The sequence below is a fragment of the Papilio xuthus genome, unplaced genomic scaffold, assembly GCF_000836235.2.
Source record: "Papilio xuthus unplaced genomic scaffold, Pxut_1.1 DF826949.1, whole genome shotgun sequence".
Classification (NCBI taxonomy): domain Eukaryota; kingdom Metazoa; phylum Arthropoda; class Insecta; order Lepidoptera; family Papilionidae; genus Papilio; species Papilio xuthus.
Genome location: NW_013531700.1, coordinates 4840619 through 4865703, shown reverse-complemented (window position 1 = coordinate 4865703; position 25085 = coordinate 4840619). Strand labels below are relative to the sequence as shown.

At 33.5% G+C, this 25085-nt stretch overlaps 1 protein-coding gene across 2 annotated transcripts in view; it reads right to left on the bottom strand.

Moving 5' to 3' along the window:
• brat (tripartite motif-containing protein brain tumor) overlaps positions 1 to 25085 on the bottom strand; it is a 128394-nt gene that overhangs the window by 64139 nt on the left and 39170 nt on the right. For both annotated transcript variants that reach the window (XM_013316116.1, XM_013316117.1), the window contains exon 3: positions 7301 to 7380. The gene's annotated coding sequence lies outside the window, so the exon portion shown is untranslated. The remainder of the gene's footprint in view (positions 1 to 7300; positions 7381 to 25085) is intronic.

Here is a 25085-nt window from a genome sequence, read left to right as displayed (position 1 = left end):
TTCTGTCCAATGTCGGCACCGACTAATTACGAGCATATCGGACTGATATTATTTAGCGTACGCGGCCCATGACTCACAAGTCATTGTAAAAATCTTAGTCAAAGTGTCTAAATTCCAGTCAATTCTCAATTAACCTAAAAATATATCTATATTATTGTTATGTTATGAAGTTATTAAGATAATTGTCATTGAATATAGCTTGTTAAAACAAGAGTATGGAATATGTAAATTAGCGGACATACAATTTTGAATCTTAATCACGTATTAATTAGTATTATATTTGCACAGTAACTATCTGTCGGTCATCTGTGACAAATTGAAAATTATAACAATATTCCCATCGGAAATCAAATAACATAGACATTTAATTACTCCAACAAACAATATTTAATAAGGTAAAGATGCGAACGCTCTATTTTACAACGCAAGTAAACGTGTGTTTCCGAGACCAAAACTCCGTTTAAAAAATATTCTATCTCTGTTTTGTTAGAGATAATGACAGGGATGACGATATGATTTACAGAGGCTAGCTGTCGCCCGCGTGTTCATTTGGACTATATTCTACATATATGCCAAATTTCATGATTCATGAGCCGTTCTGGAGATTCCTTCAAACAAACATGCATCATTCCATCCATCTAAACTCGCATTTATAATATTAGTAAGATGGTCTCGGAAACCAACGGTTAGTCTACAGAAACACAACATGATATGTCAATTATTTTCGGAGAATAACTTTCGAAAAAGATAAAAAAGTAAATCCTTAAAAACAGTTCTTGTCCAATCCGCTGTATATTGGCTATGGTCTTGGTTGTCAAGCGCAAACGTCATTTGTCAGTTGTGACAGTTGTCACTTGGCAGACGGGCGAAACGGTTGTGTGGTACGATTGTACACGTGTTGTTGGTGAGTCTTAAAACACTCCAATGAAATTACAGGCAATAGGTCAACAATCAACCTTTGAAGGAATAAAAAATTTGACCTTGAAACTGACCTCTAAGTTTTAGAAAGAGGACTTTGACAATAAATACGTGACATTCCTTACTTCCTAGTTTCCTGTTTTAAATATTCATCTCGGGCGTACTAAATGTATAATGAGGCACGAACTTCCACAGTTTGCGAGTAAAATAAGTTATAGTTAACAACGGGGTTGGGTTCATTTTTAATAACTCCGTGGAACGTGGACATTAAACGGACGAAGGGTTATAGTGTAATGCAGTTTTTTACAACTTTTTACTAACTTTAATGTATATAAAAACTATAATACTATAACGCATTTACAACCATCTTGTTAATATTATTTTTGTTAATGATTACATGACGTTGTACAAGAAATTTTATATCTGGTTTTTTTTTTATAAAGAGGACCAGAGATATGCAAATATTTTTGTTATTAGGCTGTTGCAATAGTGGAAATTTAATAAATACCTTTAAGAGTTTGAACCTCCTTTTCTAAGTAGCCAACTCGAAAAGATTGGACTCGACCTTAGGATAATTAGCGCGAAAGTTCAAACCGCGGGACAAAATTAGAGTACATCGAAATTTTTTAACAAACACACCTCTATCTTACTAATATTATAAATGCGAAAGTTTAGATGGATGGTTGTTTGCTAAAAGGTATCTGCGGAACGTCTCAACGGATATTGACGAAATTTAGCATAGATAAAAAACATAGTCTGGAAGAACTCGGCTCCTAATTAAGTTTTTAAATCCGCGTAGACGGAATCGCATGCGACAGCTAGTCTAAATATAAATTTGAACCGAAACATTGGGACCCATTACTACGTCATAAGGAAATACTGACGTGGGAACTATTTCAAGCGGTAATTGCGAAATCTTACGACTTTCATAATTGCCGTTCAGTTCGGCTTTCAGTTGGAATGATGTGAAAGGGAACCATTTAGTTGTCACCTACAGGTGTAACTAAAACCTGTAGTACACAGCGAAAGCGAATCAAAAGAGATTCAGTAGCGAACCGGAGGCGAATCGAAGTGGCATAGAATTACTTCGTACTGGCGACGATATTTGCGAAATTCCATGTTCTACTACTTTTATATTTACATATAATTGGAATCAAATGATTGAATAATAGTTCAGTAGGCTTACTACGTACCTAATAAAATATCGAGAATTCTTTTGTTTGATTATAATATTCATAGTTTTTTATAGTTTTCGCAGTTGAGTACTACAAGCTTATATGAAACTGACGAATGTATTACCGTACTTACAGGCACCAGCAGTTAAAACTTAATCACCTAAGTCATAAACATCTTAATTAGAAACTCGGCTGCTTTATGCATAGTCCAAGTTGTGTAGATTTAACATAAAAGATTATATAAAATGATCAATTGAACTATGGCCTTCGTTTAAACTGATTTGGACTTGTTTTTTTTTATATACCATAAGGTGCCAAACGAGCGAGCGGCCACCTGCAATCGCTGTAATAGCGAAGTGACCGTTGCCCATAGACATACGCAATTGCATATGCGTTGCCTACCTTTGTATTACTATGTGAATATTTATACACTAGTGGTGATCCGCGACTTCGTCAGTGCAAAATAAAAAGTACCCTATAACATGACCACGTGCCTCAGCTACCTTCAAGTCAAAGTCCCGTCAAAATCGGTAAAGTCGTTACGGAGATTTGACGAAACAAACGCAGCCTTGCGGACAGACATACAATTGTAAGATCGCAATAAGTTTTTCCTACGTCAAAAACACCAATAAAGAACAGTAAATTAATATTCCCTGCTACTTTTCGACCTCTACAAATTGTTATAAACGCGTATACAATACATTTATAAAAAAAGATAAATGATTACTTTGTAGGGGTGGGGATCCTCCAATACCTCCCCTTTCTCCTTTAACGCTTTCATAAATCACATTTGCTACAACGCCAGTTAATTACAGATTAATTATATCATTTTATACCCAATGTATATACTTAATTAGAGTAGAAATATAATATTTATTTAATGAAAAGGTACACCAATTGCATGTTCAACAAACACAAGCATACGAATAACAAACAGATGACAGACGAAACAGCATTCACTGGACAAGGTTCAAATATAAAGATTATATACAAATTTAGATGACAACTATGTTACACTATTTTTAGACATTATTAATTAGAATCCTTTGGTGCGAAAGACGTGCTTTCATTACAAAGTCAAGGGTTAGAATGATTAGTGAGGGGACATAAACATTTTAGTAAGGCTTGTGTTGTGCCAGTACACCGGCACATTGTCGAATTTTCTTCCTATTTACAGTCGAATCCAATGATCAATCTATCGATAACTTTGATTTGGATTCGACTATGTCCCCCCACACATCGACACATCGGTGAAGGCAATTCAAAATGAGCATGACTTTCAGACATACACGAAACCGTTAATTGGTAATTATATTAGTTCCTTAGTCTAGATTTAGTAAAAGAAATTCACTATGAAAGAAATAATTAAGTTCTGATACTAATGAGATCTTGTTACGCTTTTCAATAGGAATATATGTATTTCTTTTAACTCTGGATATATTTTTTTTGTAAACGCAATCTACAGGGTGTGCAAATTGTAAATGATTTTAAACTTATAGCGATACCTTTGAAAGGATTCTAAAGGTAAAATGAAACGGCATATTTTCCTTCATTCAATGCAAGCGAATGATTATTTTTAAACATCTCCATATTTCATATTCAACCCTCGACGCTTCTATTTTTTTCTAATTAGCTTTTAATTTTTTTTTTCGCAAGTGGAATAAATCTCTCGCATTTTAAATGAATGTATATTTGCATTAGTTCCCGGGGATTTTACGCCGGCTTGATTCCATTTTCGTTTTTACAACTTTTTTTTTATTTTTTTTTTCGCGACTCAACGGACGGGACAGTTATGCAATTAAATACAATTTAATTTTTTAAAAGTGTGTTTGTACTGGCAAGTATTATACAGGGTGCATCGCTGCCAAAATATGTAATTAAATATTTTCATTAAAGCCATTTATTTTTGTTAATTGTCTTTGTAAAGATTTCTTTATATTTTTGACTAGCTGTCGTCCGCGAATCCGTCCACGTGGAATTAAAAAAGGCCATAGTCCACCACGCTGGCCAAGTGCGGGTTGGTTGACTTCACACACATCTTTGAATTTCTTCTCAGGTATATGCAGTTTGCATCACGATGTTCTCCTTCACCGTAAGAACGTCGGATAAATGTATATATGTAAATCGGAAATCGAAAAACACATTGGTACATGGCGGGATTCGAACCCAGGACCTGCAGATTACAAGTCAAGTGCTTGACCCCTGAGCCAAGTAATAATAAATATTTGTTAATATAGGTGATTGAAACGCGATACAAATAAGAAAATATTCACAATTTCATTACCGTTTACATAAAAACAAAAAACCCTCATCGTTTCAAGTCTATTTTCGTGGAATGAAAGGAAAGAGCCGACAGTTAAATTAAAAAAAAACCGTTCGGTCTATAACATCTGTTCAGTATCAAAACGGCAGTAAAAGAACCGCTCAGAAAAACTTAAACATACAAAGTTGAGTTACTTGAAAACGAAAGCTACTTGTTTGTACCAGAGGAACCTTTTTTAACTTAAGTATTTTCAAACACTTTAATTACTTTTTTTTAAGTATATTAAATAATTTATACTACTTCTTTCTGAATGCATTACTTGGTTTTTATTACAGACTCTATTCAGTCTGTCTGTTTGTGCGGTTTCCATTTATACGCGTTAAGCCAGATGTAAACCGTATATCAGACAAGCTCTAGATTGAATGCTTTTACTATGAATATGTAAAAAAAAATCTTTACAATATGAACGACATGTAATGAGCGCTTTATTGTGGTTGTAATAGAAATGCATCGCATAAATAAAATCATAGAAACAATGTTTTGATTGGGATTCCCTCTAACTGTATTAATACTAGTTGTCGCCTGCGACTCCGTCTATGCAGAATTAAAAAAAAAACTTAATAACTATCCTATGTGTTCTTTCAGACTATGTTCTACATCTGTGTCAAATATTACCATGATCCGTTGTGCTGTTCCGGAATAACCTTCAAGCAAACATCCACCTATCTATCCATCCATCCATCAAAAGATTTTTTTACTTTTACGTACTAAGTACTGAACAGCTATATAGAGATATACAAGTAAATAGAAAAACATAAGCGAAATTACACTTAGAGTTGAAGTACTAAAAGCATTTTACCCACAATCCTGATTACCCTGCGACCGTAATATAAACCTTATGCGTGTGGATTAAGATATAATTTTCATTGGCATAACATGAATTGTACAATCAAGGCCTAAGTAAACAAGAAAACCCGATCCCAATGTTTTGTTTGAATAATTATTATAACTGTTGAATTTTAACCCGACAATGGACTGTTTGGGGGGAATGGAAAATTCCTCCTTCCAAACTAATTTCGACAACGTATCGCGTGTTAACGTTCGTGGGCATAATGAAGTTATTTGATCAAGTAAAAATAAATTCAATGTTAAATTTTGCTGGTCGATATTGTTTATATTAGTAATGCTCTTTGATGTTGTATAGTGGTTCCCAAAACTTATTTTGTCTACTGCCCACTTTGAGAATAAATATTTTTTAAGCGCCCCCATATTTTCACATATTTAAAAACCACTATAACTTCATATTAAATTAATTAATTATTGTGACCTATATATGTATATTAACGGAGAATTCTAAACGAAACTTTTTATAACCCGCAACTTGAGACCTGCAGCGCCCACAAGGGGGCGTTATCGCCCACTTTGGGAAAGACTGTTGTATAGCAACGAAATATTGAAACAATTTGCTTACCGTGGGTTTCTGAGACCCAAATCTTTGTGTAAAACATTCCTTTGTTTTAAACGGAGAATTTAAGCACAGAAACCCAAGGTTAGTCTTTACTAATATTATAAATCCAAAAGTTTAATTGGATAGATGGATCTTTGTTAAATGTTATCTCTAGAACGGTTGAATGGATCTCGATAAAATTTGGCATAGATGTAGAACATAGTCTGAAAGAGCACATAGCCTACTAATGCAGTTTTTTATTTAATAACGCGCGGACGGAGTCGCGGGCGAGAGCTAGTACTAGAATAAAAATACATTAATAATTAAGTTTTTTCATTGAATAAAATTATTACTAATTTTTAATACAAACAGTAACAAAAATATTAAAAAAATATATAAAATTGGTTTCTAAATATTCATTAGGAAACGATATTTGTTCATTCAAGTGACATTGTCCTTTTTCCGCTACATACGAAGAATCACAAAAAAACTTATCTATATGTCCATTGTTCTTTGGAGCCCTTCAAAAGTCCTCGCGTGACCTTACGCCGAATCTTTGTGCCCTCTGACGCAGAGAAACTAATGTTATAGCGATTTATAAGAGCGGTATAAGTATATCTTAGTTATAAGAATTATTGCCCTATTGCTTACTATATTTTAATTCGATTTAATAAAAATAAACGCTAAGGTAAGCGACTAAACGGTGGTTTCTGAGACCTAAATTTCCGTATTCATTTGGACAATACTAAGATAACAATATATTTTAAACTGGGATTTTGATCTCAAAATGCAATAAGAAAAAGAAAAAATACCAGCTAAATATTATTGATAGTAAATTTCAGATTTAAATCACCTGAAAAGCATTTTAAAAAAGCATGGACTATATACGTTACTGCATTTCTATTGTAAATGTAACAATTTTCAATCGAAATAACAATTCTTATTCGAATTCCAATAAGAATTCAGTTAAAAAAACTACGATAAATGTCACATAACATTTGTACAACGTACAAAAAAGTTTTCACAGTATAGTAAGTAATAACAAAGAACTTATAACTTAACTTAGTTGCTCATTGTACAAAGAGGCGAAGGAAGGAGGTCTTGTTCGTTCGTCTTATGTTATTTTCCACGAATTGACGACAATAATTATGAAGAGGAACAATTTGATTGTTTGTACTGAATAGACTTCGAAACTACTGAACCGATTTGAATTTTTTCACTGTTAGGAAACTACACTATCCCCGGATGATATAGGCTTTATTTAATACTAGATTTTTTTTTTCCGCAAGAAATTCAGGGGTAATACAAAATATATGTGAAGAAAAGGCTATTCAGACCAGTTAACATGCTCTTGAGTTCCTTAAATGTAGCATTTTATGCTTCAACTTTACAAAGTTAATTGTGTTACGAAGTTTAACTCATAAGGTAAAAAGGCTAAAAGGTATTTATAAATAAAATGTTGCTAACGTAAAATGAACCTTAATGCTGTACACTTACGTTTCGATATCGTTGGCGCGATATCTAATTCATTGTCGGCCAGTATGCCCCGTCCTTCCGCGAAGCAGAGCCGCAATATTCTGTAACAAAGAAAAATGAAACATGTAAAAATTATAACGCTTTTAAACATGTTTTATTCCATTTATGAACTTCCATAGAGTAATTTAAAAAAAAGAACTAATTTTAGTAGATAGAGGGCGTGATAGTCTAAATATTTGATAAACACAAAAGAGGTTTTAATAGGTCTTGTAACCACATAATCTATTAATTTTAATATTATTAAAATGTACCGAGTAAACATAACGAATGTAATTCGTTATAATGAAATTTAGTTAACTATTTGTTGACCTCATATTGTAGGAAAGCAAGTAAAATGACTCACCAATCCATTTACTCAAAACTTGTAAAGAAACTAACGCATTGAATATTAGAAAAGTAATTTACAACTTAAGCTTTAAGTTACACCGTTTAAAAACAAAGAAAGGACACAAATTGAACGAAAACTTTTCACAACTTTGTACTTAAGTTCAAACTTTTATAGAAAATAAAAAAAAATTGTTTTGAACACGCGTAATGACTGTGATTGATAAAAGTCCAAACAAAAATATAAAAGTAATTTTTTGTTCACTAATCTTAATATATACCTAAACTAGCTGTCGCACGTGACTCCGTCCGCGCGGAATCAAACTCAATTAATAGCCTATGTGTTCTTCTAGACTATCTACGCCAAATCTCATAGAGATCCGTTGCAGATACGTACAAACGTTGCAAATTCATACAACCAAACATTCGCATTTATAATATTATATTTGTCTTTTAAATGTTTATATTCTTAGATTGTGTTGAATCTTTATTACGTCGTTCTAAAGACTGATGTCCTAATTTAAAAAGTAAAATAGAGTTACAAGTTTAATGAATTTCTTTGCTTAGATTTAGTAAGTAGGTATGTTTTAATTTAATGAGATATGTAATTATGAAATATATGGACAGATAAAATTTAATTACGAGGGTTTATGTGAAAGGGGCATTCAACCCGTAATGTTTATATAGGGATTAATTAGAAAATCCGCTATAGGGCATCGGTTGAGGGTAAGGGGTAAAAAATCTCGAATCTTCCGTTCAATTCTCACCTTAACTTTTTTTATCGCATATTTTTTTTAACTGCATTTTCTACTACGTTACAAACTAAGTTACTAATTTACAAATAAGCTACTCGTCAGTGAAAAGTACTGCCCCTTTGGAAATCGCTCCACAAACGCGGATTTATAAACAGACAGGCAGAGACAAAAATTTTATAAATCAGTTTTTTGTTTTTAGTTATGTACGAAACATATTTTTTTTCTATATTACATATAGACACTGGGCTAGAATCTCTCATTTCAATTAAATAAAAGAAATCAAGAACATTTTAGTCATCGTAAGAGGATCTTTGAGATCTACTTCCTACACAAAAGGCCTTTGAAAACATTCCTGGCTCCTAGAAACCCAAAAGGGCGTTTATTCATTCAGCCCTTACATAGACATGAAAAACGCAGACGGTTTTTTCAACGACTTTTTTTCCCGCCAATTTCGTAGATTCCTAAGCGAACACGTTCCGGGCCTGTTGCTACCTGTCTGTCTATACGTCATTAATTTTTTTAAACACGCCCAAGGCTAAGGCCCGTGGCATAATGAAGCCAGCCGGTGTCGATCGTGCCGCTGTGTTTTCGGCCAGGATAACGTGTTCTATATAATAGTGAGGTTTTTTTTATTTAATTTAACGGTTATACTTTTTACGTTTATTGCCAGCCAGTGTAGGTCATTTTTTAAAATAAAACAAACTATGGATCTATATTTTTTTAATAAATGTCAAATAATAACACTTTTGAAGATAGATTCTTCAAAGAATATTATAAATATTTCTTATAAAGTTCTCTTTATGTATAAAATAATGTGAAATTCTATTCTCACTATTACTATGCCGTGGGTGTAAAATGAAAAAAGATTATTGGAAATTCTATATGGATATAGAAACGAATATCTATTCGAACTACCTCAGTTTATTTGAAACAATCATATATTTGTGTAATTTCAATGAACATTACAGCCTACGCCTCAGGCCGGTTGATTTGCGATATTACACAAAACGCTTCGCGAGCCTCCAATTTATATAACACTTATTTACTTAATTAAATACAATTGGAATTTCCTATCTTATCGTCTTCCTTTGTAGGTCATTTGGAATTTATTTTCAACATACTATGAATCGTTGTAAGTGTTTAAAAATACAATCTATTTTTAAGGTATTCGAATGTCAACTTTGACGATAGCGTGACAGAGTTCACACAACCAAAATGCCTGTACGAAAACATGTTTCGATATAGGTATCTCGACAATGGAAACCCATAGCAATAAAGTCTGTATAAGTAAACAATAAGACTATAGTAAAATTATTAAAATTAAGAGATTAATTATTTTAGAATGTAAAGTGACCGTAGATAGACCGAAGATAAAGACATTGGACTCTCGAATATGTAATGGGTTGTTTGAAAAGGGTCCAACTTTATTTGTAATTTCCATCTCACAAATATATTACATCGAAACAGACACTAACCACAATCATTTACAATTTAAACAAAACGCGTTTGATAGAATTATATGACAAATTAAAATGATTTAATTTATTACATTTAATTATAAATATTTTTAACTGATTCTAATTGATTTTTTATTGTTTTTCATTTATATTGCTTTAACATACAGTAATGCAATACTAACAATGGGTTTCTGAAACCAAACCCCGTTTAAAACATATTATTATCTTAAACATGTCAAATATAATAATAGGGATGACGATATTAACACATATCGGGGATTATGGTCTCAGAAAACCACAGTTAACTCATTATATTACCGTATATATGAAATAAATATAATAGATAAACAAAAAAAAAATAAAAAAAATAAAACGCCAGAGGCAGACCCAAAACGAGATGAAGTAATAAAAGACATGAGTAAGTGCCAAGTCTCAGAAGAAGATGTCATGGACAGAGCGAAGTGGAAGAGACGGATTGGGAAAGCTGACCCCACCACCTTGTGGGACATAAGCTAGGGAGAGAGAGAGATAGATAAATAAAAATAAAACACAATCATTAAAAATATATTTTTATGCGCTAACAATAAAAATCTTTACTTCAAATATATCGAAGGCACACGAGCTTCAGTCTAATTGCTTAGAGCTTTTTAACTTTGCCGTTAACTTTGGGGAAAGAATTAATGGATGTAGGAGTAAGGTTCGTTCGTAATTAAATTATCAAAGTACATATACGAATATGTACTTGTAATATGAACCTCAGCTTTTAACGACCCTATTTACTTTGTCATTTAATATAAATTTATGTAAATAACAAACTTGAGATCTGAAAATATAACTTTGAATACGTTTTGTAGACGAAGTAATTTCAAAGAAGAATAACATATTATTTTGTTAACTTTATATTAAAATACACACTAAGTTAATAATGACATTTAAGCTTACTAATATTATAATTGTGAATAAGGAATCTCCTTAACAGCTCAACGGATCTTAATGAAATTTGGCACAGATGTAAAAAATATCAGTCTGGAAGGAGATAGAATACTTATTAAGCTTCTTTTTAATTCCGTGCGAACGGTGTCTCGGGCAAAGTTTAGACTAAATCGTTTCATCAAAACCACATTTAACGGATTGCCCAAATTATTAATACCTTAAGGGTTCTAACTTAAGTATATACGTTTACTAAAATTAATGGCCCTTCTCCAAGTTTAAGTTACGTACGCTTAAGACTTCCAAGTTCAGTACTTAGCGATACGTCGCCTAAACCTTTAAACTGGGTAACACCTGGTAGAACTTGGCAAAGATTAATTTGACAATTGACTTATATCATAACGTAATTAATTTAAGCCAACTATAAATTATATAATACTGGCAGTACTTAACTACTCTGTCTGTTCTGAATTAAAAAAAAACTTAATTTGTAGACTATATGTTCTTACAGACTATATTTTACATATATGCCAAATTTCAGCGCGATCGATGCAGCCATTCTCGGAATACCTTCCAATAAACATCAATTTAAATATTTGCAGTTATAATATTAGAAAGGTAAGCGATTGTCTGCGACTTCGTCCGCACGGAATTAAAAAAATACAGCCTATGTCTTCCAGGGATAGTGTAGCTACCCAATAGTATAAATAATTTTTTGATCCGAATTACGTGATATCACGTGAAAAGTTCGCCCTATTAACTCGTTTACATCAACCCTTTGTGCAACTTTTCCTTCACTGAGATCTCTTTAAGATGTTCGTGCAAGTTAACTCGCTTACCGACTTTCAGTATGTTAAGATCAGCCATCTATGAATATAATTGGTACTCAAAGTTCCCGCTAAGAGGAAACTTTTCGCTTTGATGCTCTTCCCCTGGGTTTACAGATAGCCAATTATGTGAGGATTTAGAATTTTGTGGTTATATTTTATTGCTTGGGTATTTTTCATACTTTTCTTTAGTAAGTATTCTTACGTTTTTTTTTAAATCATAAAGTGGCAAACGAGCGAACGGCCACCTGAAATCGGTGAAATAGCGAAGTGACCGTTACCCATAGACTTACGCAATTGCATAAGCGTTGCCTACCTTTAATCGACGGAGGAGAGGATGCACAGAAAGAAAATATTTTCCCTTTCCATGCATCCTCTCATCCGGCAAGTCCACTTCCATAGGGAAAGAGGACTAAATAAGGCCTCCGGGACGCACACTAATCAGACGAAACGCGGAATTGCTTCCACTTCACGCCTGTATGTCTGTTCGATATCTAAACTAAGCTGCTGCTTAAGTCAACTTAAGGAGTTTAACTTAATTTATTTAATACATGCTGTCCTTGCGACTCTATCCGCGCGGAATTACAAAATACTTAATTAGTAGCCTATGTGTTCTTCCAGACTGTTGTACATCTATACCAAATTACAGCGAGATCCATGCAAATAATCATACAAGCATTTATAATATTAGTAAGATATGAACTTATTTTTGCCAATGTCAAAAAAAAAATGTCACCGTAAAATTGTAATTAAGAAATTATTCCATTAAATACATCGTGTTGACTAAGCGTCATTTGGTGGCGAGTTTAAAACAATGCCCATTTAAACATGACCTTTTAGTAGTAACTGCTTAAATGTTTCTACATTCACTTCATACAAGTTGAGGGAGCGGCGAGGGGTCTTCATAAATTGGTTATTTGAAATTCAAACGACCGAGAGGCATGCGCTACCGGAGCATGCCGCGTGACTTTTCCTAAATAAACGTTGACTATAGAGAAATGGACTAGCCAAAGAGCCACGGTTGTATTACCAAAAAAATTCTGCCAATTTTTGCAAAGGGCGATAAACGGCAATAACGCATATGAATACTATACGGACACTTACGTTTGTCTACTTCATGGTTCTTATAAATATAAACATCTTTATGTACGCATTTTGACTTAAAAAGATACATACAAAAAATTATGTGCTCGACAAGTAAATTTAGAAGTTATTGTTATCTTAATTGCGCGCTTGACAGGTCCTGTCTTTAAAAGTCAAAGGTAGATTACGTTCCAAGTAAAATTTTTCAAAGTAAAAGGGGTGTTTGATTAACCCATGAATCACATTCGTTGGGGGAGTAATTTTGGGGCAAACAAACCATTAATTTAATTAATTTCGAGAGTAACAAAGCGACAATGTTTGGAAACATTTAAATTGCGGTATTTCAGAATTTATATCCATTTATGTTAATTTATTTGGATAACATTTCTTTTGTTGGTCGATTTGTCTTTTTGCAGTTTTCACTGCCGAAACATAAACATAAAAATCATCATGCCTTATTCTGATCAAGGACAATAGTTTTCTTACGAATGTTAATTTTAAACAATGTCTTTCTAACATAGTTTCGTCTTTCAAGGTTCGATCACAAAACCTAGAATTTTCTACCAAACATTTTAGTTTTAGTTACGGAATGGGTCCAAGGTGATCCGTTGATTCACGATATTGAAGAAAGACGACCTTCAAATTGTCGTAGTGATAACGCCCAAGGAAACAAGGGCAAAGTAAAAACATTGGAACTAGTTAGCGACATTCAAAGACGTTTAAAAAAAATGTTTCTAATTTTATAAACGTGAATCTTTGGATGGATAAATGGATGTTTGTTTAAAGGTATATCCAGAACGGTTGAACGGATCTCGATGAAATTTAGCATACATACAGAACGTAGTCTGGAAGAAAATATAGGCTATTAATTAAGTTTTTTTTAATTGCGCGCGGACGGAGACAAGGGCAATAGCTAGCTAAGTATTCCTTAACACATATCATAATATGACAGAGTTTTTTTTTCAAATTGTAATATTGTCTATAGCTAGCTAGCTCTAAAGCTATGATAAAGGATACAATGTCATTTCTATTGTGTAAAAATGTTATAACGTACTAAGTACAAGTCAATAAGTTACCCTTAGTAAATACTTCCAAGTGATTTTATTTTGTTTCGAACGGGAATTGTGATGCGGGACAGTTTTACGGTACTGTTGCTTAAAAAGTGCAATATCCTTTCCTCTAAGCCGTGTCCTCTTGAAATGTACATACGGGCACGAAAGTGCTTATGAAACCTTAACGAGCTGTGCACATGTGGCGCGATAGGGGCGCCCTCTGTCTCGAACAATACCTTCATTATGCAATGCCATCAAACAACAAATTTGAACCCTATCAATAAAGTGGCAAGTCAGAAAGTCGTTCGTAATCCACAAACAAAGGGAAGGTTCAACAAAGAAAATCAACAGATGGCTCTGCGATAAAGACGGTGACATCTCGAATGAAGGATATTCATTATGGAAATAAAGGGTCAAGTGTATATTCGATGTGATAATTTCTGTGAGGCTTTGAAACAACGCATTGGACTTTGTTGGGTATTCGGGTTTTGTTGGACTAACAAGATTATATAATGAGTTTTGGGCGCACATTACTGTGCCCTACGGCATTTTATAGACGAGAAAAATACAAATGGAAAATGCAAAATTATTTGCAGTATTACAAAAAATACTTTTATCTAATTAGATAGGTCGTAAACTCTTTTTTAAACATACTAGCTGTCGAATAAAAATAAATAATTAGTAGCCTATATGTTCTTCCAGACTATATTCTACAGGTGTGCCAAATTTCACCAAAATCCGATAAGCCGTTCAGGAGATATCAAACATGCATCCATCTAAACATACGCATTTATAATATTAGTAAGTAATATTAACGAGGTTAGTTTTACCGAGATATCGTATTTATTTTCGTAAATTTTTTATTGTTTTTTTTAATTTCACCTACATAGGTATTATGAAGATATCTATATATAAAAATCAATTGCTCGTTCGTCTCACTAAAACTCGAGAACGGCTTAATGGATTTATCTTATCTTGGTCTTAAAATGTTCATGGAGGTCTAGAGAAGGTTTACAAGGAGAGAAAAATTTGAATAGTTGCCGGGAAAACCCTTCAGGAACCTTTTTTTAATACCGCGCGGACGGAGTCGCGGGCGACAGCTAGTTCTGATAATAATATTAAGTGTTTTAATTATTCATTGAAGACTATTATAGGAAAGCATTACATATATATATATATATATATTGAATTTGATTGTAGAAGAGAATATTTGATCGTTTAATCCATTTGACAGCTCAAGTGGGCAATTCCAAACGCTTGCGTCCGGCCGTAGACGGAATACGTTAGTAACGTTACAAATTAATTAATTTGCTTGAATGCAGGTGAATTCAATCTTCTACACTATTTTTACGGAATCAGTTTACATAAACTTTTGCTTAAAGTAAATTGGATTACACTAATAATTCTTTTGCCTAGAAAAATATAATCAAATCATTAATTTTTTTTATTCAAAAGATAAAAGATAATATCTTACTTCTTACTAATACTATAAATGCGAGTTTTAAGATGTTTGAAGGTATCTTTGGAACGGCTTAACGGATCTTGCTGAAATTTGTCATAGATATAGAACATAGTCTGGAAGAACACATAGGTTAGTTAAGTTTTTTTATTCTAACGTAACGGAATCGCGGGCTACAGCTAGTTCATTATAACCATTATTCATGTATTTCGATATTTTTCATGTCCAATGAGATAATATACATTTTTGTAATACAATCCAAAGCGACATGAAACTTTGTAATTAAAATTCCATTTGCACACTAATAGTCGCTAAGGTGATGTTTTTACGGCGTTTTATTTAACACTTTTGTACGTAATTATACCGAACTGGTATACATCGTTTACGAAGTTATTTAGACGATGATAAATTTCATATTAATGATAAATCAGTAGCATATCAAGTTATACAGGGTGTTTTGAAAATAAACTAATCATTTTATTATTACTGTTGTGTAAACGAATTGGATCTTTGTAGTGGGTAGAAATTGCTAGTAGCCGCTTTCGATCGAAAATGTTCGGTTGAAAAATTTCTTTACTTGAAATTTACGGTGTCTCACTTAGTGATCAATCTACGTCTATGAGTACAGTCATTTCATCATCATCATCATCAGTTCACTATACGTCCCCACCGAGGGGCTCGGAGCCTACCCTAAGTTAAGGGTGATTAGGCTATAGTCAACCACGCTGACCAAGTGCGGGTTGGTTGACTTCACACATATCTTTGAATTTCTTCTCAGATATATGCAGGTTGCATCACGATGTTTTCCTTCACCGTAAGAACGTCGGATAAATGTACATATGTAAATCGGAAATCGAAAAACACATTGGTACATGGCGGGATTGGAACCCAGGACCTGCAGATTGCAAGTCAAGTGCTTGACCACTGAGCCACCGACACTCCTACAGTCATTTAGTTGAATAATATTTATATGTAATCACGTATTTCTAGATACCTGAAAGGTTTTGCGTGTTCTGCCGTGATACAATGGATCCCATTAATGCATTACTTGGGTATTTAATTAAGCGTAAGGTATTAGTGTTTACTGTGAAATGTACTAAGTATGGGATACAATGAGTGAACATAACTTAATCTATAATAATTAAAAGACGGAGAGTTAAAGGGATAATCTTGGCTATTTAAGGCAACTCTTCTTCAAGATTGTATAGGTAGGCGTATCTACAATTGTTGATGTCTATACGCAGCAGTGGCTTCGCTATTTCGGCGAATTCAGGTTCCTGTTCGTTTGACACCTTATATAGAAAAAAGAACTTGTCTATAGTTTTCTCTACACAACTTTTGTTGAGGCAGTTAATATGTTTATGTTAATATTATAAAAGTGTTTAAGAATTTTCGTAATAATAATAAGTTGTTTTATAGGTTTTAAACTGCACTGTATCTTTTGCAAAGACTATTACGTCTACGACCTTCAAAAATATTTACTAAGTTCTAAAATAGTACCAAAGGAATCTCTAAACTCCCATCCAAATCCACAATCAATATATTTAGAAATAACCGCCTACAACGTAACCCAATTTTACGACCTCCGTATTTATTTAGACCCCGACTCAATGTGCAGTGTTTATGACCTTGTGAAAAAAGGGCTTAAGAGCAGATGTAGGCGTTAGAAACAAAATAACGGCGATATAAAAAAACAGTTTTACGTTTGCCCACATTAATAATTCATCTCTAATCCTCTAAGTTGGTGGTGCCCGAAATTTTCTTTATTAGACAATCGTTCGCCTTTACACCGAATAGGGTGACCATTACTTTGAATTATATTAGGACAAAAAGTTCGTGGACAATAACATGAGATCTGAATCGGATTAAATATGAAAAAAATCACGTCAAAAACAATAATACAGTGATTCTGAATTTTTTTCTTATATTAAATGGTTTTGGTAAACCCCATGTCTTATCAATCACTTTTGTTATACAACTTCCTCATATAAGTACAGTTCTTTTCAGATATCTTGTCGGCTCTTAACTTCGCGCGAGTTACTGCGCAGTAAACATTTTTAGGTGGACGGTGCGTACGCGGGGAGAGGGCACTGCGCTGCGCACCGATGACCTTGGACCACCATGATATTTGAAAATAATAATACATCTTCTACTACAATATAGAACTTAATCCAGTTACTAATATGATTAGTTAATTAATACAACAACTGTTCAATAAAACTATTGCTATGAGGAAATAGTAAATTACTTGTGTGTTGTTGAATATACATGGTGTTGATTTATTAACAGAGTTTGTAACCGAAGCATAACAATGTATTTAATTAAAATTAATTTAAACTTATACGGTGCTTAGTTTCCTTTAAGTATTATTAATATTCTGATTAAAGTATTAATATCCTTTAAGACGGTTTATGTTAAAACACATTTAGTCGGTACGTTTCTTATTACGATTGAGTTTAGATGAAAGTACAAAGAACACCATTTAAATTACTATTTCTTCAATATTTAAACTGTAAAATACAATTTCTTTTCTATGTATCCTCAAATTTAAAATATGTATTATCGTTAAAATATAAAGTCTATAACAAAATTTTAAAAATTAAAACTATACCTCTATTTGACAACTTTGTCCCATATTTATTGAAGAACACATGGTCACACTATCAACATTCGAAAGTGTAAGGGCATGTCCAAATCATTTGGGATACAGGAAAACGTAGAACATTGAAGGGATGCGAACATCACATGTAATATTTGGCGAACTTTTAGACGAGAAGAGATATTGCGCATTTACGTGGGGTCAATGACCTAATACGTCGCAAAACGTGGCGAAGTGGCTTAGTCAATGTACTCGTGGCTGAATTTTCGAGAGGACTACAGTGCTAGGGATTGGAATTGGATACCCCAATCATAAACGTGATATTCGTCTTTTTCGTTTTATTTTTTTGTATAGTTTCACTAGCTGTCGCTCGCGACTCCGTCCGCGCGTGTCAAAAAAAATAGTTAGTAGCCTGTGTTCTTCCAGACAGTGTTCTACGTCTATGGCAAATTTCAGGGAGATTTATGCAGCTGTTCTAGAGATACCTTCAAACAAACATCCATCCATCTAAACATTCGCATTCAAAATATTAGTAAAGGATTTCAATCCAAGGAATATGAGCTTTCCTACCAATTTCTTTATTAATGTGACAATGTCACTGTGTTATTTTGTTATCAAGTAATTAATTGATAATTTTATATATTAAAAGGTTTAATGGCTTTATGCCATTTATTTTACTTATTTAGTATTACCGCAAAAATGTAACTCCGAAAACCAGGACCCATAGTGCGGCAAAAATACAGAATATCTGCTAAGTTGAAATGGGACAAATTTTATGTAAAATAAGGGCAGTGCTTCATTACAGAGGCTCGGGGCTAAAATAAACAAGGGCGATGGAATATTTTTTGTACATCGAAATTTGACTTGGAGCATCTGTTTCTGTGCCCGACGCCGGGCAAATATTTAAACGCTCCGAAGCCTCGAATTAGGATGTACAGTTGCCTACGTTCGCGGTGTTCCATTTACAAAAAAATACTCTGAACCTAGCAATGGTAACTCAAACGGTCGTCCTTGCAAATAAACCATTAGGGTGCTATCGATGTTTTAATGAAATTAGTATAGCCCTCAATTTGTTATTGTGACAACATTTATCGTTTTAAGGCGTATAAGAAGTTCAAACGATTGTCGCTTTTATGTACACCGCAAACGACATTGACTGTACCATAATTCATAAAAGGCAAGTTCTTATGTTACAAGACTTTTTCGATCCACATTGTTAGCTCAGAAATAGAGCTTTTTGAGTGTTGTATACTTATGCTGGGGTTAATTGACTAAGATAAATTTACTCTTATTCAAAAATTTAGCTACATCGCTAAACGTGGTTAGTGCTTTTTTATTTAAAACTATTAAATTGAGTAAATACTAGTAAAGATTCTATCCACTATTATGCCTTTGTCCTCAAGACGTCTACCCCTCTATGTGGTGGGCGTGAGTATTTATAATATTTTATATATTTATAATTATTATGACTTGAAATAATTGTATAAACTTACTAAAGGTCAAGGTAAATGATAAAGGAAATTAAATATAACTGTTTTCTACAATAATCGATGTTTGTAAAACACAACGTAAGTAGTCGCGTTTATTAGAAAATATTATTTTAAAATATTAATTAAATAACATATAATATTTTAATAGAGCGTCAGTGGCTCAGGGGTCAAGAACTTGACTTGCAATCTGCAGGTCCTGGGTTCGAATCCCGCCATGTACCAATGTGTTACCCATTTACATATGTACATTTATCCGACGTTCTTACGGTGAAAGAAATTATTGTGATGCAACCTGCACATATCTGTGAAGAAATTCAAAGATATGTGTGAAGTCAACCAACCCGCACTTGGGCAGCGTGGTTGACTATGGCCTAATCACCCTTAACTTAGGGTAGGCTCCGAGCCCCTCAGTGGGGACGTATAGTGAGCTGATGATGATGATTTTAATATAAATGTAGAGTTACCTTCATTGTTAAGAAAATTTTAATTCTTAATTTGTTTAACGAATATGTAGCTAAATGTTATTGCAGTTTCGGGTTTCGTGTTAGAAATGTTTAGGACTAATTAAGTAATCATTAAACGTCTCTGCGTGAGAGTCACGGGTTTATTAATATTTTTAATTAATAAAATATAGTTTTCTTTATGGAATGTATATATCTAACTTGATACAATACAGAGAGATGTTATAACAAAGTTGTGTAAACAGGTTCAAGAATAGCACCGGAGGTCACTCACTCTACGCGCCGCTTGCGTTTACCTGAAAATTATATTAACAAGTTAGATATAAAACAATGCCAATGCATACATTATTATAAATTAAATCAGCCGTATATCCTTGTTAAGATTGTCAGAATATGAAACAACTCATCTTACTAATATTATAAATGCGAATGTTTAGATGTCGGATGTTTGAAGGTATCTCCGGGATTGCTGAACGGATCTCGCTGAAATTTGGCATAGACGTAGAACATAGTCTGAAAGAACACATGAGCTAATTTTTTTTTAATTCTGCGCAGACGAAGTCGCTGGCAACAGCTAGTCCTATATGTAAAATTCCAATGTCACAATGTTAGTTAACATACTCCTCCTAAACAGCTTGATAGATTTTTATTAAATTTTATATGCATATTCAGTAGATCTGAGAAACGGCTACTATTTATTAATCCCGGCGGACGGAGTCGCAGGCGACAACAGCTGGTTGCTACTTACAATTTTAAAGTATAATCGATAAAAGAATGTTATTGCAAATATCATCTTAGTTCCTAAATTTATTTTGACGCGATATATTTTATTATATGTTAAACAGAAAAGATATGACTTAGGTGGAAAAAGTCGAATTTTCTAGAAAATATTCAGATATTAACTCACAATGAACGGAAATAGGTTCACTAAGTTATAGAGCATAAGCTAGGATTTACGTAATCCCAGACTATCCCGGGCTACGCTCGCGGGAACCCTTGTAAAGAACAATATTGCATCTTTGATAAAAATCCCCTGATATTATTAAATTTTGGATCATACGATTTTAAAGTTTACGACATGAAAATATGTTGTATAAAGTTAGTTTTAAAATAGCACAGGATTTTATATGAAGCTATAATAATATTTAAGACTAACCATCTCCCGAGACTCCGTCCGCGCGGTATAAAAAAAAAAAAACTTTATGCGTAGTCTATGTGTTCTTCCATTAAGATCCTTTGAGCCGTTCCAGAGGTACCTTCTAACAGACATCCATTCATAAAAACTTTTGCATTTATATAAGTAAGAAGTAATTAATTTATAAATAAAAATGTGTTTTTATCGCACATAAAAATCACGACTGCAACTCGGGCACAGACAAAAAAGGAAACGCTAAGAAAAAAAAGTAGAAAAGGCAAAGATCTTTGCCGCGTACAGCCACGACCGCAGCGCCCCACACGTGGTCGGACACACGGCGAGCACCAGAAATACACAGAGTAAACATCACATGTTCACAACTGATGCTGAGAACACTTGGCCAGATTTATAAATAGATAAATAAATAAACATGCATGTGCCTTATGTTTTTCTGATGACGTCTGATTTAAGATTTTTTTTAATAATAAATAGTTGTTGCCAGCAACTTTGTCAGTGCAGAACAATTAAAAAAGTAAAAAAAAAGTAGCCTTAGTTACTCCCGTACAGCCACACTTATTTAACACACATAAAGGTAATACAAGTTTTATAGATAAGCTACGCAAGTACATCTTATCATATTTTTTTCGATATTACATACAGACACTAATTTTATTAACTGTATAGATATAATAATTTACTATTAATTTACCTGATAAAGAGTACAACTAATTACTCTAACCTCTAGTAAGAGAATATTTCAGTTGCTTATTTGTGAATTTGGAAGAACACATATGCTACTAAAGTTTTTTTTTAATTCCGCGAGGACGGAGTCGCAGGCGATAGCTAGTCTAAATACTAAAGGGTTATTACTTTTGTAGCTATTGAAGTGAATATCGCACAATGAATCACCCTGTACAAGATTACATTCCACTGCAAATGTTTATGATATCAGGGAAGTCAGTCAGCTCCGTGTTTTTGGTATCTACTGGATTTAATGTAAACTAACACAATTTATAGTTAATCAACTAAATGTAAATTAAAGACAAAGAGCTAATGTATAAAACATTAGCTCTTTGTGTATAAAATGAGTTTTGTATAATCCATGTTAGGTGTAATTGTGACTGCTGTAAGATATAAGTAGGGACCGAATTTCATTTTTTGAATTTATAGTTGGGGACGTTTATTTCCTACCCATTTCTGTAATGTTGGTAAGGTTAGGAAGAACTTAAATTATAGCTCTTATGGTGACGTAGTAAACTAAGTTTTTAAAAGTACAGTCAGCTTCATAAATGTGTATTACAAAACTTTAGAAGCTTCTGTAGATCTTCGGTTTGGATAACACCTTGTAAGAATTCATCAATAACATGTAACAACATATATTTTTGAAACCGAAAACGTATACTAGTTTTTGAACCATTGTAATATAAATATTTATGTAGCTGACTGTACTTAGTCTGAAATTCCGCAACTTCGACATAGACAAGACGATCGATATAGGGTCCAAGCAGGTTGATTTGGGTTCTCTCAGAGACCTAAATCAACGTCATTGCCACATCTCGAGTTAATAGGATTTGATGTTTAAAATACTAGACATTCCACGCGGCTTTGCTTCTTTAAGATAATTAATTAAAACTCTTAAATAGTTCATCGTGCATAAATAGACTCGCTTGTGTATTATAATTCTATTTATTTAACTGTTATTTACTTTTATATGTATACAAATTTACATAAGTGATTGTTGAACAAGATAACAAACATATTTTCAGCATACGTATATATTTTACCTTTTCATAAAATATGAGAAACATAAGGAAAATTGTAAGAATCAATGACCTACAAGTACGAGTATTATTAATGGAAGTTTCCTCTTTCGATTCCAAACATCCGAAATAAGTATTCCTCGAATATCTTACTTATATTATAAATATGGCTCAGGGGTTACAGCACTTGACTTGTAATCTGCAGGTCCTTGGTTCGAATCCCGCCATGTACCAATGTGTTTTTCGATTTACATATGTACATTTATCCGACGTTCTTACGCTGAAGGAAAACATCGTGATGCAACCTGCACATAAGAAATTCAAAGATATGTGTGAAGTCAACCAACCCGCACTGGGCCAGCGTGATTGACTATGGCCTCATCCACCTTAATTTAGGGTAGGCTCCGAGCCCCTCGGTGGGGCCGTCTAGTGAGCTGATGATGATTACATATATTTAGATGGGTGTTTATTAGAAGATATCTCCAAAATGGCTCAACAAGTCGCACGGAAAGGCTACTAATTAATTTTTTTTTTTTAATTTCACGCGGACGTAAACATCTAAAGTACATATAATATTGATATTACTACCTGTTTACAATAATAAAGTGTTCATTAAAAAAAAATCTCTTTAGTAAATAAATTGCCCAAAAGAATAAAAAAAAACCGAAATCATTTAATTAAATTGAAACAAAAAATTACAGATAAAATATATTTTAAATCAACTTATAAGCTACATTGTCATATAAACCCTAAAAAACTCTGTGGCAGAACGTCTCAAAGGCATTGCCTCTTTGGAGCATTAAAAAAAACAAACAAGCTCAGCCCGTAGACCTTTGTTGTGGTGGTCAGTGCCTCGTGCAAAACAAAAATAAGACAAAACGAACGGGAGGAAACAGGTCTCGCCTGTTGGAACCTGTTTGACTACTTTTGACCACTTTACCGATCCCTGTCTGGCTAGAATTGTATATACAATTCATTTCAAACTTTAATAATATGGCCATAAAGTTTAGAATACGTGGGATTCTATTTTGGGGTATATTTTTTTCGTCCACTGCGACGGTTTGAAGCTATGATTTAAAGGCATTTCGATTTCTTTAGGAATCCAGACGGTTAACTTACATATTAATACGTTATAAATACTATAACTTTTATAATTTGATCTATATTATAGATAGACATATAAAATACTAGCTGTCGACCGCAATTCCGTCCGTGTGGAGTTAAAAAAAACTTAATTAGTTGCATATGTGATCTTCTAGGTTATGTTCTACATCTATGCCAAATTTCAGCGAGATCCATGCAGCCGTACTGGAGATGTCTTCTAACAAACATCAATCCATCTAAACTTTACCATTTATAATATAAGTTAAGAGTGTGCAAACTTATTTTGGAAGAAAAGTTCGCAAAAATATGTTCAATTGAATAAAAAAAGAATTGCAGAACAATTAAGTTTTGCCTTTGATGACAATTAAGGTACCGAAATTTAAAAATATAAATGAAGAATCTGCTTTGATGCATCCAGTACAAAATTACTGTAGTCGAACAAAGAAATCTGTACATTTCAATTCTTTTTTTACCATTTATAAAGAACACGTGTTGGAGACACGCAAATAGATCCTATGTCAATGTCAAACATCATTAGAAAATTTTAGGCGTGATAAAACATATCAACGTTGAATAACAACCTTATGTAGTTATCACAAGGTTGAATTTTCTATACAAATTATAACGCAATAAATCACCTTTTAGTTAACGAATTCGATATGAACTAAATGCGTTGTACCATTTCAACGTAGGACGTGCACGTCCACATTTTTAAAAAGTCCATTACTGCAGCCGAGAAAAATACGTGACTATAAATAAGAGCATGAAACACGGTGCAGTAAACCAGAAATTCTTCCTCAAGGCCAACCATCCGATCGGGGAACATATGTACGCAAAAAGAAACGAGACAGACCAGAGAGACCATTATAACTTGAGCCCTTGAAAACAGCAGGCTTCCTTCATTACGCCGTTCGAAATAAGAGCGCAAGGTCCCGAGGAGATCACGTTACGACGGTGAACGTCGTCCAATGTAAATTGAGCTCTCGCGTCCTTTCGATTTCGTTCGATTAGTTGGTGCGAGCGGGCGCGAGATAGGTCTTGATAAGATCGTAGTACAGTCACCCCAAGAAAAGGTCCCTTGTGGTCAGTGACCAAAGACGAGAATAGCGCATGTACCTGGCCTGTGCATACAGCGATGACGTCACTCGCAGACTGCAGGCAAGACTTTTTTCGTCTGGTGCATTACCCCTATTGCATTGCCATTTATGGTACTGTAGATACTTGGAAAATACAGCAAGGATAAGGTAAGGAAAAGATGAGAAATTTTCATTCCATAACTTATTATATTTTATAAAAACTCTCTATTTACA